The sequence below is a fragment of the Rattus norvegicus genome, chromosome 11 (genome assembly GCF_036323735.1).
Source record: "Rattus norvegicus strain BN/NHsdMcwi chromosome 11, GRCr8, whole genome shotgun sequence".
NCBI classification, from domain to species: Eukaryota; Metazoa; Chordata; class Mammalia; order Rodentia; family Muridae; genus Rattus; species Rattus norvegicus.
The window spans coordinates 69,871,442-69,890,712 of record NC_086029.1 but is presented as its reverse complement, the minus strand read 5'-3'; the positions used below and the strand labels follow the sequence as shown (position 1 = coordinate 69,890,712).

General features: G+C 42.1%; 1 protein-coding gene across 5 annotated transcripts in view; it reads right to left on the bottom strand.

Annotated features, from left to right (window-relative positions):
* Sidt1 (SID1 transmembrane family, member 1) overlaps window positions 1-19,271 on the bottom strand; it is a 97,620-nt gene that overhangs the window by 74,665 nt on the left and 3,684 nt on the right. Inside the window, exon 1 of one of the 5 annotated variants that reach the window (XM_063270390.1) lies at window positions 11,932-11,947. The gene's annotated coding sequence lies outside the window, so the exon portion shown is untranslated. 5 annotated transcript variants of the gene reach the window in all.

The following is a 19,271-nucleotide window of genomic DNA, read 5'->3' as shown; positions in this document are numbered from 1 at the left end:
TGCTGCCTAAAACCGCTACTTCCCCAGAAATGAAATACCTTTCCATTTCTAATCATATTTATTTATTTATTTATTTATTTATTTATTTATTTATTTATTCGGGGGTGGGGGGAATGCACAGGCTATACTGTGCTCATGGAAGCCAGAGGATGACTCTTTTGGGAGTTGATTTTGTCCTTCTATAAAAGGCCCCTGAAATTGAGCACATGTTCTTATGCTTGACACAAAACATTTTACCTGCATCTCACCAGTGCCCACTTTCTTTTTCTTTTTTTTTTTTAAAGATTTATTTATTATATATAAACACACCAGAAAAGGGCATCAGATCCCATGACAGATGGCTGTGAGCCTCCATGTGGTTGCTGGGATTTGAACTCAGGACCTCGGGAAGAGCAGTCAGTGCTCTTAACCACTGAGCCCTCTCTCCAGCCCCCCTCACTTTCTATTAAAACATAAATCTATTGCTTTTGTATAAATGAGTTTTCTACACCTTCTAGAGACCTGTTTATTTAAGCCAAAGTACCTTAGATGTCTGGTTTAATAGAATGTGATGTTCTTATTGATGTCTCTAAATTTTAAGCAAACTACAATCCTATGCACCTCCCCCACACACTTAAATAGTCAACTAATTCACTAAGGAAAGATTTAAATTTTTCTATTTTTGCAATATCTAAGACAAACGTAATAGTGATTGTCTTACTTAGGGTTTTACTGCTGTAAACAGACACCATGACCAAGGCAACTCTTTTTTTTTTTTTTTTTATTAACTTGAGTATTTCTTATATACATTTCGAGTGTTATTCCCTTTCCCGGTTTCCGGGCAAACATCCCCTCCCCCCTCCCCTTCCTTATGGGTGTTCCCCTCCCAACCCTCCCCCCATTGCCGCCCTCCCCCCATAGACTAGTTCACTGGGGGTTCAGTCTTAGCAGGACCCAGAGCTTCCCCTTCCACTGGTGCTCTTACTAGGATATTCATTGCTACCTATGGGGTCAGAGTCCAGGGTCAGTCCATGTATAGTCTTTAGGTAGTGGCTTAGTCCCTGGAAGCTCTGGTTGCTTGGCATTGTTGTACTTTTGGGGTCTCGAGTCCCTTCAAGCTCTTCCAGTTCTTTCTCTGATTCCTTCAATAGGGGACCTATTCTCAGTTCAGTGGTTTGCTGCTGGCATTCGCCTCTATATTTGCTGTATTCTGGCTGTGTCTCTCAGGAGCGATCTACATCCGGCTCCTGTCGGTCTGCACTTCTTTGCTTCATCCATCTTGTCTAATTGGGTGGCTGTATATGTATGGGCCACATGTGGGGCAGGCTCTGAATGGGTGTTCGTTCAGTCTCTGTTTTAATCTTTGCCTCTCCCTTCCCTGCCAAGGGTATTCTTTTTCCTCATTTAAAGAAGGAGTGAAGCATTCACATTTTGATCATCCGTCTTGAGTTTCGTTTGTTCTAGGGATCTAGGGTAATTCAAGCATTTGGGCTAATAGCTACTTATCAATGAGTGCATACCATGTATGTCTTTCTGTGATTGGGTTAGCTCACTCAGGATGATATTTTCCAGTTCCAACCATTTGCCTACGAATTTCATAAACTCGTTGTTTTTGATAGCTGAGTAATATTCCATTGTGTAGATGTACCACATTTTCTGTATCCATTCCTCTGTTGAAGGGCATGTGGGTTCTTTCCATTTTCTGGCTATTATAAATAAGGCTGCGATGAACATAGTGGAGCACGTGTCTCTTTTATATGTTGAGGCATCTTTTGGGTATATGCCCAAGAGAGGTATAGCTGGATCCTCAGGCAGTTCAATGTCCAATTTTCTGAGGAACCTCCAGACTGATTTCCAGAATGGTTTTACCAGTCTGCAATCCCACCAACAATGGAGGAGTGTTCCTCTTTCTCCACATCCTCGCCAGCATCTGCTGTCACCTGAGTTTTTGATCTTAGCCAATCGCACTGGTGTGAGGTGAAATCTCAGGGTTGTTTTGATTTGCATTTCCCTTATGACTAAAGATGTTGAACATTTCTTTAGGTGTTTCTCAGCCATTCGGCATTCCTCAGCTGTGAATTCTTTGTTTAGCTCTGAACTCCATTTTTTAATAGGGTTATTTGTCTCCCTGCGGTCTAACTTCTTGAGTTCTTTGTATATTTTGGATATAAGGCCTCTATCTGTTGTAGGATTGGTAAAGATCTTTTCCCAATCTGTTGGTTGCCGTTTTGTCCTAACCACAGTGTCCTTTGCCTTACAGAAGCTTTGCAGTTTTATGAGATCCCATTTGTCGATTCTTGATCTTAGAGCATAAGCCATTGGTGTTTTGTTCAGGAAATTTTTTCCAGTGCCCATGTGTTCCAGATGCTTCCCTAGTTTTTCTTCTATTAGTTTGAGTGTGTCTGGTTTGATGTGGAGGTCCTTGATCCACTTGGACTTAAGCTTTGTACAGGGTGATAAGCATGGATCGATCTGCATTCTTCTACATGTTGCCCTCCAGTTGAACCAGCACCATTTGCTGAAAATGCTATCTTTTTTCCATTGGATGGTTTTGGCTCCTTTGTCAAAAATCAAGTGACCATAGGTGTGTGGGTTCATTTCTGGGTCTTCAATTCTATTCCATTGGTCTATCTGTCTGTCTCTGTACCAATACCATGCAGTTTTTATCACTATTGCTCTGTAATACTGCTTGAGTTCAGGGATAGTGATTCCCCCTGAAGTCCTTTTATTGTTGAGGATAGCTTTAGCTATCCTGGGTTTTTTGTTATTCCAGATGAATTTGCAAATTGTTCTGTCTAACTCTTTGAAGAATTGGATTGGTATTTTGATGGGGATTGCATTGAATCTGTAGATTGCTTTTGGTAAAATGGCCATTTTTACTATATTAATCCTGCCAATCCATGAGCATGGGAGATCTTTCCATCTTCTGAGGTCTTCTTCAATTTCTTTCCTCAGTGTCTTGAAGTTCTTATTGTACAGATCTTTTACTTGCTTGGTTAAAGTCACACCGAGGTACTTTATATTATTTGGGTCTATTATGAAGGGTGTCGTTTCCCTAATTTCTTTCTCGGCTTGTTTCTCTTTTGTATAGAGGAAGGCAACTGATTTATTTGAGTTAATTTTATACCCAGCCACTTTGCTGAAGTTGTTTATCAGCTTTAGTAGTTCTCTGGTGGAACTTTTGGGATCACTTAAATATACTATCATGTCATCTGCAAATAGTGATATTTTGACCTCTTCTTTTCCGATCTGTATCCCTTTGATCTCCTTTTGTTGTCTGATTGCTCTGGCTAGAACTTCAAGAACTATATTGAATAAGTAGGGAGAGAGTGGGCAGCCTTGTCTAGTCCCTGATTTTAGTGGGATTGCTTCAAGTTTCTCTCCATTTAGTTTAATGTTAGCAACTGGTTTGCTGTATATGGCTTTTACTATGTTTAGGTATGGGCCTTGAATTCCTATTCTTTCTAGGACTTTTATCATGAAGGGGTGTTGAATTTTGTCAAATGCTTTCTCAGCATCTAATGAAATGATCATGTGGTTCTGTTCTTTCAGTTTGTTTATATAATGGATCACGTTGATGGTTTTCCGTATATTAAACCATCCCTGCATGCCTGGGATGAAGCCTACTTGATCATGATGGATGATTGTTTTGATGTGCTCTTGAATTCGGTTTGCCAGAATTTTATTGAGTATTTTTGCGTCGATATTCATAAGGGAAATTGGTCTGAAGTTCTCTTTCTTTGTTGTGTCTTTGTGTGGTTTAGGTATAAGAGTAATTGTGGCTTCTTAGAAGGAATTCGGTAGGGCTCCATCTGTTTCAATTTTGTGGAATAGTTTGGATAATATTGGTATGAGGTCTTCTATGAAGGTTTGATAGAATTCTGCACTAAACCCGTCTGGACCTGGGCTCTTTTTGGTTGGGAGACCTTTAATGAGTGCTTCTATTTCCTTAGGAGTTATGGGGTTGTTTAACTGGTTTATCTGTTCCTGATTTAACTTTGATACCTGGTATCTGTCTAGGAAATTGTCCATTTCCTGAAGATTTTCAAATTTTGTTGAATATAGGTTTTTATAGTAAGATCTGATGATTTTTTGAATTTCCTCCGAATCTGTAGTTATGTCTCCCTTTTCATTTCTGATTTTGTTAATTTGGACACACTCTCTGTGTCCTCTCGTTAGTCTGGCTAAGGGTTTATCTATCTTGTTGATTTTCTCAAAGAACCAACTTTTGGTTCTGTTGATTCTTTCTATGGTCCTTTTTGTTTCTACTTGGTTGATTTCAGCTCTGAGTTTGATTATTTCCTGCCTTCTACTCCTCCTGGGTGTATTTGCTTCTTTTTGTTCTAGAGCTTTTAGGTGTGCTGTCAAGCTGCTGACATATGCTCTTTCCTGTTTCTTTCTGCAGGCACTCAGCGCTATGAGTTTTCCTCTTAGCACAGCTTTCATTGTGTCCCATAAGTTTGAGTATGTTGTATCTTCATTTTCATTAAATTCTAAAAAGTTTTTAATTTCTTTCTTTATTTCTTCCTTGACCAGGTTATCATTGAGTAGAGCATTGTTCAATTTCCACGTATATGTGGGCATTCTTCCCTTATTATTATTGAAGACCAGTTTTAGGCCGTGGTGGTCCGATAGCACGCATGGGATTATTTCTATCTTTCTGTACCTGTTGAGGCCCGTTTTTTGACCAATTATATGGTCAATTTTGGAGAAAGTACCATGAGGAGCTGAGAAGAAGGTATATCCTTTTGCTTTAGGATAGAATGTTCTATAAATATCCGTTAAGTCCATTTGGCTCATGACTTCTCTTAGTCTGTCTACATCACTGTTTAATTTCTGTTTCCATGATCTGTCCATTGATGAGAGTGGGGTGTTGAAATCTCCCACTATTATTGTGTGAGGTGCAATGTGTGTTTTGAGCTTTAGTAAGGTTTCTTTTACGTATGTAGGTGCCCTTGTATTTGGGGCATAGATATTTAGGATTGAGAGTTCATCTTGGTTGATTTTTCCTTTGATGAATATGAAGTGTCCTTCCTTATCTTTTTTGATGACTTTTAGTTGGAAATTGATTTTATTTGATATTAGAATGGCTACTCCAGCTTGCTTCTTCTGACCATTTGCTTGGAAAGTTGTTTTCCAGCCTTTCACTCTGAGGTAGTGTCTGTCTTTGTCTCTGAGGTGTGTTTCCTGTAGGCAGCAGAATGCAGGGTCCTCGTTGCGTATCCAGTTTGTTAATCTATGTCTTTTTATTGGGGAGTTGAGGCCATTGATATTGAGAGATATTAAGGAATAGTGATTATTGCTTCCCGTTATATTCATATTTGGATGTGAGGTTATGTTTGTGTGCTTTCATTCTCTTTGTTTTGTTGCCAAGACGATTAGTTTCTTGCTTCTTCTAGGGTATAGCTTGCCTCCTTATGTTGGGCTTTACCATTTATTATCCTTTGTAGTGCTGGATTTGTAGAAAGATATTGTGTAAATTTCGTTTTGTCATGGAATATCTTGGTTTCTCCATCAATGTTAATTGAGAGTTTTGCTGGATACAGTAACCTGGGCTGGCATTTGTGTTCTCTTAGTGTCTGTATGACATCAGTCCAGGATCTTCTGGCCTTCATAGTTTCTGGCGAGAAGTCTGGTGTGATTCTGATAGGTCTCCCTTTATATGTTACTTGACCTTTTTCCCTTACTGCTTTTAATATTCTTTCTTTATTTTGTGCGTTTGGTGTTTTGACAATTATGTGACGGGAGGTGTTTCTTTTCTGGTCCAATCTATTTGGAGTTCTGTAGGCTTCTTGTATGTCTATGGGTATCTCTTTTTTTAGGTTAGGGAAGTTTTCTTCTATGATTTTGTTGAAGATATTTACTGGTCCTTTGAGCTGGGAGTCTTCACTCTCTTCTATACCTATTATCCTTAGGTTTGATCTTCTCATTGAGTCCTGGATTTCCTGTATGTTTTGGACCAGTAGCTTTTTCCGCTTTACATTATCTTTGACAGTTGAGTCAATGATTTCTATGGAATCTTCTGCTCCTGAGATTCTCTCTTCCATCTCTTGTATTCTGTTGGTGAAGCTTGTATCTACAGCTCCTTGTCTCTTCTTTTGGTTTTCTATATCCAGGGTTGTTTCCATGTGTTCTTTCTTGATTGCTTCTATTTCCATTTTTAATTCCTTCAACTGTTTGATTGTGTTTTCCTGGAATTCTTTCAGGGATTTTTGGGATTCCTCTCTGTAGGCTTTTACTTGTTTATTAATGTTTTCCTGTGCTTCCCTAAGTGTGTTCATGTCTTTCTTGAAGTCCTCCAGCATCATGATCAAATATGATTTTGAAACTAGATCTTGCTTTTCTGGTGTGTTTGGATATTCCATGTTTGTTTTGGTGGGAGAATTGGGCTCCGATGATGGCATGTAGTCTTGGTTTCTGTTGCTTGGGTTCCTGCGCTTGCCTCTCGCCATCTGATTATCTCTAGTGTTACTTTGTTCTGCTGTTTCTGACAGTGGCTAGACTGTCCTATAAGCCTGTGTGTCAGGAGTGCTGTAGACCTGTTTTCCTTTCTTTCAGTCAGTTATGGGGACAGAGTGTTCTGGTTTCGGGCGTGTAGTTTTTCCTCTCTACAGGTCTTCAGCTGTTCCTGTGGGCCTGTGTCTTGAGGTCACCAGGCAGCTTTCTTGCAGCAGAAAATTTGGTCTTACCTGTGGTCCTGAGGCTCAGGTTTGCTCGTGGGGTGCTGCCCACGGGCTCTCTGCAGCGGCAGCAACCAGGAAGACCTGTGCCGCCCCTTCCGGGAGCTTCAGTGCACCAGGGTTCCAGATGGTCTTTGGCTTTTTCCTCTGGCGTCGGAGATGTGTGTGCAGGGAGCAGTCTCTTCTGGTTTCCCAGGCTTGTCCGCCTCTCTGAAGGTTTAGCTCTCCCTCCCACGGGATTTGGGTGCAGAGAACTGTTTATCCGGTCTGTTTCCTTCAGGGTCCGGCGGGGTCCTGCCGCTCCTGGGCCCTCCCCCACGGGAGCCCAGAGGCCTTATACAGTTTCCTCTTGGGCCAGGGATGTGGGCAGGGGTGAGCAGTGTTGGTGGTCTCTTCCGCTCTGCAGCCTCAGGAGTGCCCACCTGACCAGGCGGTTGGGTTTCTCTCTCACCGGGTCTGGGAGCAGAGAGCTGCTGCGGGCCGGGATCCGCGGGTGGGGGACTTCCGGTAAACACAGAACGTGCTTGGTCCTAGAGAAATTCTGCTTCCATGTGTCCCAAGCTCACGAGGCAGCTTTCTTGCAGCAGAAAATTTGGTCTTACCTGTAGTCCCGAGGCTAAGGTTTGCTCGTGGGGTGCTGCCCAGGGGCTCTCTGCCAAGGCAACTCTTATAAGAACAACATTTAATTGGTGCTGGCTTACAGGTTCAGAGGTTCAGTCCATTATCATCAAAGTGAGAACATGGCAGCCTCCAGACAGTCAAGGTGCAGGAGGAGCTGAGAGTTCAAATCTTCATCTGCAGGCTGCTAGCAGAATACTGGCTTCCAGGCGGCTAGGATGAGGGTCTTAAAGCTCACACCCACAGTGACACACCAACTCCAACAAGGCCACACCACTTAATAGTGCCACTCCCTGGGCCAAGCATATATAGACCATCACAGTGATTAAAAAGTGTTTTTATAAACCTGGTGCAGTGGATGGTCTTCTTCTGTCTTCTGTTCTGGGAGTCTTGTGTTGTGTTTGATATTTTCCTATGCAGACACCTTAACTCAGATAGCTCATTAGCTATGCCTCAGAACCATTACTGTACCACATTCCTGCTGCATTGACACGGAACCTCTGTTAGCTCCACAGTTAACCAACGGGAGAAGAGCCAGCCAGCACACTCTGGGGCACTGCATGGCAACCCGTAACACCATCATCAAGGGGTTAGTGCTCTTTGAAAAGGAGACAGAAATGCTGGCATCTTCCAGCAGCGGGTCTCTTCAGGTCTTTTAGACTGAAATCCACAGCAAGTGAGGCCAGGGGGCATGCTGTAAGTAGCCAGCTGAGACCACAGTGGGGAGAAAGGGGGGAATCTTTGCATATTGTTTCAGATGTTTAAAATGCCCTGTCAGAAGAGACTATCACAACAGTAAAAATAACACCAAGAATAACCTCAAACAAACCCACAGCCTAGCAAGGGTATTGACGGCCACTCAGCAGGAGGGCCAGCTAGAAAGAACAAAGGAACTGGGAACCAAGTTCAGTGCATGTGCACGTGGCAGTGACACACACACACACACACACACACACACACACACACACACACGCACGCACACACACTCATACACACACAGACAGAGAGAGAGAGCGAGAGAGACAGAGACAGAGAGACAGAGAGACAGAGAGAGAGACAGAGACAGACATAGAGACAGACAGAGACAGAGACAGGCAAAGAGACAGAGACAGAGACACAGAGAGAGAGACAGAGATAGAGACAGACAGAGACACACAAAGAGAGACAGAGAGACAGAAAGACAGCGAGAGACAGAGACAGAGACAGAGAGACAGAGAGAGAGACAGAGACAGACAGAGACACAGAGAGAGACAGAGAGACAGAAAAAGACAGAGAGAGACAGATAGAGACAGACAGAGACACAGAGAGAGACAGAGAGACAGAAAAAGACAGAGAGAGACAGATAGAGACAGACAGAGAGACAGAAAGAGAGAAGGACAGAGAGAGACAGTGAGAGAAGCAGTTGAAAACAAAACCACTTCTAAGCAGTGGAAAGATTTTCCAAATTGGGAAAAATAAAAGGTCAGAAAACAGTAAACTTTGCATTTGTTTGATTTTATAAGACAAAGAGGGTTTCTGAAGGTAGTGAAAGGGACAAAAACGTATGTCCTCACATTACCTCCGATATTGATCACTTCTTTGTTGTCTTTTGTCCTGACTTAGGTGTAACTAAAAAACATTTTCACTGAGAAATATTTGAAAGCTTCATAGAAGCACAGCAGCAGGTGCCTTAAAATCTCCTAGGGAAAATGTGCAGTTTGTCATATTTCAGAGAGCGCTAATAGAGATTTATATTTAAAAAACAAAACAAAACAAAAAATGATTCTAAAGATCATGTGATCCAAGGCTTGACTGGGTGAAACCGTGGATCTGAAACAGTTTGGGAATCCTTGCGTCAGCTGTCACGGAAGGATTAGCAGAACTAGTCTGTCTGTCAGATTCTCATGGGAGGAAAGGAAAGTGCTCGTTCTTTTACTGCAAATTCAAAAACCGAGGCTAAAGTGGTCCCTAGAGATCTGTACCTGGGACTCAATATCTGACCTGGAGGTTGGTTATTATTTCAATGATGACTGGTAATGGGGATCTTTTTTGGTAATTCTTTAAAAGTCATGAAATCTCAAAACCACCAGATGATGTGCCAACATGATTGGGAAAAATCTGACAAGGCCTTGTCCCTAGATGAAGAGCTTCAGGCAGTTGGTGGCTGCTGAGGAAAGGAAAATTGGTATTCTCCAGGGAAGAGCTCCCTGGTGGGTTATCTTACTCTGCGTGGTTGTCCCTAACACATACACATGAGCAAAGTCAAATGGACTCAACACATATATATATATGTGCGTGCGTGCGTGCGTGTGTGTGTGTGTGTGTAATAATTAAAGAAGAAGAGGTCAGGAAGTTGAAAAGGAGTAGGAAGATATGGAGGAGTAGGGAGGAGTTGGAGATGTAAAAACAGTACTTATATATGAAGTTCTCAAAATAAAATTTTAATTAAGAAATAAAAATTTATGAAAGGTTGTAAGTTTATACATGACCTTCAATAAAGAAGAGGGAACCATGCGCAGAGGACAGGGACTAAGGGTAGACCCGCACTGGTGCGTGTTTTGCAGGTTAAAGAAAATTCTAACAAAAATCAATCAATTCTTCGAATTCAGAAATACCGTAAAGCAAAAGAGCTCACATGTTAATAGCACTGATTCGCCAGAAGAACTGGTCATGTTACCTTACGCGCAGCGGCTCGGCGGTATGATGCAGAATGCTTTGTTTACGAGGAACCACAAGAACAAGCCAAACTGTTCCTTCTAGTCTTGTCTGTGGTAGTATTAACATCACTACTTAAAGCAGATGCTTTTCTACTGTGGGAGGGAGTGAATGTGAGACCAAGCTTATTCAGCTGAGAGGTGGGATTTGTGGCCTGAAGGATAGGGGATGTAGACAGAATATTAATTAAGAGCAGGTGAAGCCTCAGGGTTGCAAATCTGAATGAGATGTAATGATATCGACCCTAGCTATACGGCATCCCTTAGATCTGCCCACTGAAAGGGGCAGATTTCATTGGCAATAAGGGACTCTTGTACTGTGGCCTCTGAGCAGGATTTTGTACCCTTACTAACCTGGTCTTCCTGAATGCATGCCTGAGGGCAGGGTAAGAGCAGAGGCAACTTCTCTGAAAGCAAGCAAGAGGTCATTCAGGTGTCATGGCAAGTGTGTGTAATCCCAGCATTCGGAGGTGGAGGCAGGAGGATTGGTAGTTCAAGGTCACTTTTGGCTACATAGTGATTTCAAAGCCAGCCTGGGCAACCTGAGACCACTTTTCAAAAGTCAAAACAACAGGGCTGGAGAGATGGCTCAGTGGTTAAGAGCACTGACTGATCTTTTTCAGAGAGGTCCTGAGTTTAATTCCCAGCAACCACATGGTGGCTCATAACCATCTGTAATGAAACTGATGCCCTCTTCTGGTGTGTTGGAAGAGAGCTACAGTGAACTTATATAAAATAAATGAATGAATGAATAAATAAATAAATCTTTAAAAATAAGATAAAAAACAATGAATAGACAGACAGACCTGTCAACGTAATTCAGAAGCCAGCTCAAATAGGCCTTCACTTCCCAATGGCCTATTGTCCTTAAATAAAAATAAAAGCAACAATGGCCTTAACTATATGAAGCATGTTTAAATCAATAACTGAAACTGCACCACTATGGGTGCTGGGGTCCGATGCATTTTTCTAGAATTTGGCAAGTGAAGGAAGAACAAGGCATTTATCTCACATCTTCTTTATATGCAGCAGCAAACAGCCAGTGAGAAACTGCTCATGACAGGCCTACAGCTCCTGATAAAGAATCTTGTCAGAAAAGAAATCAGGTGTCTTGTCCACGTCCAAATTGCCTTTCCCCGTCTTTCTCCTTACCTATCATGACCCTTCAGAGCTCAGTTTCCTCCAACTGAACTGTATGAGGGATGTAGGGTTTCTCATGGTGTGGCGATATCCAATAGAAATAGACTAGGAGCTACATGAGGGGTGTGGGAGGGGCTGTGTGAGGGGAGAGTAGGAGGAGATGGGGGCTGCAATCTGGATATAAAGTGAATAAATAAATAAATAAATAAATAAATAAATAAGATAGTACCATTTAAACACACACACACACACACACACAGAGCAGCAAAACATTTGGTATTGTTTTTATCTGGTCTTTGAACTCTGGTGTGTACTGTGTATATCTGTTCAGACTAGCTACACCAGCTCCATGTCTCTACACAGCAGCACAAACTTACAGAATCCATTCTACAACGCAACGCAGAATTCAGCTATTCCTCCCCACTCCCCACCCCTACCCCCCAATAACATCAGCTCCATATGCGAAGTGATCTCAGCCCTCAAGGACCCTTGTGACCTACTGATGTCATTTTTCACAGTGAAAGAGAAAAAAATGGGAGGCAATTTCTATGGAATGCTTGTGTCTCACACCTCACCCCCATTCTTCACCGGGCGAATTCTAATCTCAAATGATGTCTGAAATTGGGCCTTTGGGAAGTAACTAGGTCATGGGGATGAGATCGGTGCCTTTATAAGAAAACACCTTGAGACCCTGCTTCCAATGAGACTCGTCCCGCCCCAGCTCCCGCCCCCGCCCCCGCCCTCACCCCCTCTGCACTCTTGACCCTTTGTGGATGTAGCAAGAGAATGGTTAAGCTGCAAGCTAGGAAACAGGCCCTTACCAGACACCAGATCTGCCAGCATATGTGTTGCTGCAGGGCTGTTCATCCAGATAATGTGTTAATGAGATAGTCTTCCCTCCAATAGGAAGTAGTCCTGTTTAGAAGGAAGCTGTGAGAGGACAGCAAAGGAGGTCTCTTAGCCTCAGTACACAATGAACCCGCATGTCCTGGCTCTTTACAAGAAACAGGGAGCTGAGGCCTCTGCATCCAAGCTTTTAGCTCTTCTAAGTCACTTTCCAGGTGTGGTGTGACTGTGTACCAGCATCCTCCAACCCATGCTATGCATGCTTTAAATCACATTACCCATACTGGCGAATGGGATACTAATGCTGGGTAAAAAGTGATGTTGTATGGTTTAGGGACTAATGACAAGAAGAAAAAATTGCCAGATTAAGGATTTTAAAAATGTTTTTCTTCAAAACTTTGTGTGTGTGTGTGTGTGTGTGTGTGTGTGTGTGTGTGTGCATTCGTGTGCATATATGCCTGTGAGTGTGCGTGAGTGTGCGTGTGTGTGTGTATGTGTGTGTGTTTCATGTGTGCCATGACATCTCTGTGGAACTCAGAGGACCACTTTTGGGAATCAAGTCTTTCCTTCTTTTGTCCCCCACTGAGGGCTCTAAGGATTGATGCAGGTTTACCAGGCTTGGGCAGCCATCACTTTTACCCTCATTCCCCAAACCATTTTGCCAGCCTTTTAAAAATATTTTCAGTTTGAGTTTGGTAGCTTTGTTGATGAGAAGCTATCAAGTATGAGGGTTATTCATGTTAATATATAGTTAAAAGTTTGGCACATGCTTCATGGTTCATGAGGACTGAGTAGTGTTCTTTAAATCTGAACTCAAGACAATGTTACAATCAGGTCTAGATTTTTTTTCTTTTTTCTTTTTTTCAGAGCTGGGGACCGAACCCAGGGCCTTCCGCTTGCTAGGCAAGCGCTCTACCACTGAGCTAAATCCCCAACCCCTAGATTTTTCAACTACTAGCTGGTATTAATAAAGCCAAGGATTGTTCCTTGACTGTGGAAACAAATTCTCTATATATCACAAAAAAGTTACATTAAACTGAGGAAAGAACTAAGAAAATTTCCTTTAAAATACAGATCTACAAAAGGGCAGTCATCACTTCCCCTCTTATTCTCTATGGCACTGGAAGTCTTGTCTAGAGAAGAGGAAGACAGAAAGAAGGGTACAAACTAGAAAAAAAGTCAAATTATCTCTATTTGCAAAAGAGATATGCAGTATGATTTTATAGTGAGAAGGAAATAGAAAGCTTTTAGAACACTTTCAGTTAAACTGAAGGATACAAAGTCAACAATAAAATGGTAGCTTTTCTTTATGTCATAACAAACTTGCAGAGAAAAAAATAGGAAAAAAATTCCATTGGCAATAGCTTTAAAGATACCTATGAATAAACCTAAATAAGAAGGTAAAAGACCTCTACACACACATACACATACACACACACACTACATGCATACACACATACACACATTCAAACACTACATGCATACACACATATACACATACAATCACACACAGTACATGCACACACAGACACACTACACACAAACACACACATACATGCATGCACACACACAAACACATATACAAACACACACTACATGCATACACACAAATATATACAAACATGCACAAACACACAAGCACACACATGCATGCATACACGCACAAACACACCTTACATACATACACACAAACACACACAAACACACAAGCATACTCATGCATACATACACATACATGGACACATACACAAACACACAACACACATATACATACTACATGCACACACACTACACTCACACACACAAACCCACAGACACACTACATGCACACACACAAACACACACTACATGCACACACAAACACACCCTACATGCACACACACATGCCTGCACACATGCACCGTATAGTTTTAATAAAGTTATGCTACTTCAGTTGATAATGTCCCCACTCCAAGAGTGATGACTAGCTAACAAAACCCCAGTGCCTGGCATAGGAAACTCCATTCAAGTTCTTGGTCAGGGGACTTGAAAGCACTCCCCAAATAACACAGGCTATTGCTGTCCTCCGTTGCCTCCCAGAATTTGAAGGTAAGACCCTAATGCTGAAGACATCACATACGTTGCACACATGACTTGGAGGAATCCAAACAGAATTGACCTAGAAGCCATCTCCCTGAGGTGGAATAGCTCTATGGTATGAGAAGGGGCTGTACAGGCTTCTGAGGTAGAAAGAAATCAATAGTTCTACCCAGCTGTGAAGTCCACAAACCATAATGACAGGCACAACAAGGTGTTCCCAAGGGAACAGTTGTGGTACGTAAACCTTGGGGTAATCGATGACATTTAATGGGACTTAAAGGCCACTCAGTAGGAGATAATTATGCCCAAGACAGTAAACACAGACAACTACCTGTGCCTGGTGAAGTCATGGACCCTAGAGGAGAACTCACTCCTGCCACTTTCCCAATCCAGTATAATTTCTTACTGCATTACCGACATCTATCCTTATGCTGGGGGATAAATGTAGTTCTCACCCCTCATCAAACAAGCTCCTTTCCCCCCAGCAAATGGAGGCCAGCACACAAAGCCACAACTGGTCAAAATCCACAAAACAACTGACTACCTGAGATGCCCAACACTAATTGATATATCTGCAACAGGACCCCTGTACCTAAGGGCCAGGGAGCATCAGAGGAAGGGAGGCAGGAAGACTGTAAAAGCCAAAGAATCATGATGTCTACCATGAGGTAGTGTCTTCTCCATGTGACAAGGAAGCTGCACCCATGAAACCTTTAACATATCGTCACTGGAGTAAGGCCAGCACGATGACAACATGGATGCAGGTGAGAGACTAAATTTTTGGGTTCAAACTCCATTTTAGAGAACTTGAGTTTGAACTCAAATAAACTAGCAGGCCAGTACCTAGCATCAGTTTCCAAGTTACTGCCCAACAAAACCCGAGCCTAGCTCCAGTTTCTAGGCTAAGCCCAACAAGACCTGTGTCTCCAGGTTAATCTCCCCCAAGAAATCCATTGAGTAGCACAAGTTTCCAGGTTAACCTCCAAGCCTCCCTAAGCCTAACAACCACCAATCAGAAATCAGAAGTTAAGCATGTGGTTTGGTTCTCAGCATCAGTCAATTACGGTAAAGGTTACAGCAGCACACCAATTAGACACTTGCCAGGTTAGAAACAGTCACCCCTTGCTTGCTGCTTTCTATAAAACCTTGTCTCAACAAATATTCAGGGGTTTTCCTCCACTGAAACTGACCTACACCAAGAGGTTTGGGGGTGAGTTAAGCCTGAGCTAGCTCTAATAAAGACCCTGGTGTGATTGGCTCTTGACTGGTCTTTTGGGGTTCATGAACACTTCCTTGGTATTACAGAGGAAGCCTCACAAGGCTCCCTTCCAGATGAAGAGCTATAGACGATTAATGACTGATGAGAGAATTAGTCTACTCCAGGGTTGAACCCTAAACACACACACACACACACACACACACACACACACACACCCCAATAATAATTAAACAGATAAAGAATTTGAAGGGGAGTGGGGAGGATGCACGGGAGTAATTCTAGGGGTAAAGGGCGGATTGAAAATTATGTAAATGCAGTAATCAAACATAAAATTTTAAAAAATGAAAAATTAGATAAAAAATTAAGCATTTCTAACTTCTTCCTATCCAAGAAAGTAAGAAACTGAAAAAAAAATAAATTGAAGAGACACTGGGTATAAGATAGATAGTCCATGCTCCTACAACTCTGTGAAAATTACTACATTACCCAAATCAGAATACTTGATCTCAAATTATACTACAGAGCTATAGTGACAAAATAAAAGCATGTTACTCAAACAGAAAGATAGATGTAGACCAATAGAACATAATAGAAAACCCAGACGTGAGCCCATACATCTTATGACCACTGATATTAGAAAAGACATTAAAAACATAATTGAAAAAAAATGACAGCCTGGTCAACAAATAATGTTAATAAAAACTGGATTATCTAGCTGCAGAAGAATGGAGTTACGTTCACATCACTCAACAAAAATCAAACCCTGAGACGTGCTCAAGATAGAGAAAACACTTCCAGATACAGGCTTAGAACTTTTTAAACGGGACTCTGGTGACAGAAAATAACCCTAAGAATCATCAAACCAGATAGCATTACATTAAAAGGGGGTTGCACAGAAAGGGAACTATCAGAAGAGGAACAGGCATCCACAGAATAGAAGGGAATGTTTGCCATCCACACTTGAGCTTGGGGAAGGGGGTGTGTTAGCATGTAGAACATACAAAGAGTTTTAAAATTTAAACACAAAAAGAGCCCCGCCTGTCAATAAATGGGCTATGAACCAATAGACACTTCTCAAAAGAAGAAACAAAAATGACCAATAAATTATCCAACGTCCGCAACCGTCGGAGAAATGCAGTTCTAAGCGGAGGTTGGAAGTCCATGTCACATGAGGCGAATGATTACTGTTAAGAACAGAAAAGCAAGAAGGTTGGAGAGAGCAGGAGAGAGTGGAGCCTTTACTCACTGTTGCTGTGACTACAGAATGGGCAGCCATTATGGAGATCAGTACGGAACTATCACAGGGCCCAATTATACCGCTCCCGGACATATATTTAAAGAACTCCATATTGTAGGTGGAGAACATGCACACCCATGCTCACAGATGCTCTACTCACAATAAGGAAATGGAGTCAGAGTAGACCCTCATCAGCAGAACGACTGCTAGTGAACATGTACATATACACAATGACATTTTATTCAGAGGTAAGGAAAAATGAAATTATGAAGCTTGCAGAAAAACGGGTGGTGCTGGAAAACATTACATTAAGAAAAGTAACTCAGGCTTAGAAAGACAAGAGCAGCATTATCTTTCCGTACACGTGTCCAAGATTTTAGTTTTTATGTGTGTGCTTATGTAGGTATAGTTCATGAAAGTATAAAGGTGTCAGAGCCCCATCGGAAGCCCCACGGTGAACAATGCCTTTTTGTCCTGGAGCCTCTCAGGATTCTCCAAGCGAGTGTTCACCAGGGCTCATTCTTTTAACTGTGACCATAAAAGAGAAAAAGATATTTTAAAGGAGGAGGAGGGGTAACAGAGTACACCATACGGAAGTAGGAAAAGAAGACAGGGGACTATAGAATCCGAGGGCAGGGTTGGGGTTCAGCCAGGAAATGGGGGAAAGGCAGGAGAAGGATCAACCCCAACAAAATTAAGTCTGGAAAGCAACACAAAGAAATATGTTACTTTGTATGCTGGTTTAATGGAATAGCTGTGGAGAGATTACAAAAAGAGATTTTTTGCTTCAGCTTAGCAAACAAAAGGGATGTTTTGAAAAAGCTCTCAAGTGCTATGGCCAATGCGGAATTCTGTCCTGACCACCCTCAGAAAAGACAGCCTGCCTCGTACCAGTTACACTTTTATGTAAGGATTTCTGATGGTGAGACGACCCCAGAAACATAAATTAGTTCCTTCCAGTTTCTATGAGGGTGTTCTCAGTTCCTTGTAGACTTGTGTTTGTGTCCTTGTCCCAGTCACCATATCCCTAGTCACTTTCTTGCAAGGTGATTTCCTTTTGGTTGACTGGGCCCTGTGGTTTTGGACCTGTTTGCTCAGTGTAACGAACTCCCAGTCAAGGGAGGCTTGGGAAACTTTCACCCCAGGGAAATGAAATGAATCCTACCTTGCCGAACCTGCACCTTTAACCACTGCCTCCAATATTTGTCTTTAAACTGGTCAGTCCGTCCTTTCAGTGATTTTTTTTAAATGTCAACTTTATATTTCCATGAGTTCCTGCCTCAAGGCATATCAGACGTTTCCTGCTGCTGAGTTCAGCTAGTGTAACCCGGTGAAACCATTCTATGGGGTAAAGAGAGGCAGTGGCTGATTGAAAGGCTCTGAGCAAACGGTCTTGCCCCTCCTCACCTCACCAAAGCCCAAATTTAATACAAACTTTCCTCTTCGAGATAAAGGGAAAACAACAAACAAGAACTGACTGGAAAAAAAAAAAGAACAAAAGATAAGAAACTTCAAAAACAAAAACTAGACACTTTTTTCTTTCCAGACCAAAATCTTGACTAAAGAGGGATAGTGGGAAATGACTCCAAACTAGAGGGAGCCCTGCCTTACCAACACAGGTCTGGGGTTAGGGGAAACCATTATCCAAGCTCCTCCTCCAGACACCACAGATCTCTATTCACCTTCTCAGTCAGTTTGGAGTTGGAAATGGAGGTTAAAACAGTGTTCGATGAGGGACGGTCAACAAAATCGGTGGGACTGTGGGGAGAGGGAGTGGCCAAGAAGATGGTCAGATCAGAGTTGGGAAGAAAGAGAAACTTCCTCAAAATCCTTCAGCGCCCCGGCATGGGACATTGCTACTTAGTACAGTGTTGCAGATCTCTGGCTTAACCTACCCCCTGTCCTATGCTGTGCAGTAATCGCTCCTGCTATTCCAAATCTTCAGTAAAATTCTGTTGCAGACCTTGTCATGGTGTAAGAAAAGAGGGAGGAGCTACTGAAGGGAAGCATACCAAGGAGGGAGGAGGTCATGAGTAGGAACCTGGAGTAACAATAGCTCAGTCAGATGGACGGAGAGAATGCTCATCTGGAGAAAGCAACAGTGATATGACTGGGAGAAGGGGAGGTAAATTTCCCAGACTAAAAAGGTAAAAAATCATTATTAAAAATTTGTCTCAAACACACATATACACACACACACACATATTAATGTATGCTGTCATTAAAATATTTGAAATCTGCCGGACCCATGCTTATCAACTTTGTTTTCAAAAAGCGTATCAATAAACATTCTAAGGATTGCTTACTGCTGTTAACTTTTTGTCTTTAATGTGTAGGAGCATGCTGTCACGCTCTTCAGACACACCAGAAGAGGGCATCGGATCCCATTACAGATGGTTGTGAGCCACCATGTGGTTGCTGGCATTTGAACTCAGGACCTCTGGAAGAGCAGTCAGTGCTCTTAACCACTGAACCAGGCCTCTAACCCCTGTTGTTGACTTTTATTGTACTATGTCTAAATGGTTTTGAAATGATCCCCATTGTCTCGTAAACAAAGAGCACTTTGATGTACATACATGCAAAATAGGAAGGACAAAAGGAAGTATTTTTCCACTATGTATTTGCCTTATTTAACTTCATCTTAACTATTCTTTAGGCGTTTACTCGTTTTCTCATTTAGTTTTGCAGAGAACATTTTATAAAGCTGTGAAATACTGAGCAGAGTGTGGCTGTGCCCTTTCCCCTCACAATCTCAAGAATCCAAGGAAAGTCAAGCAGGA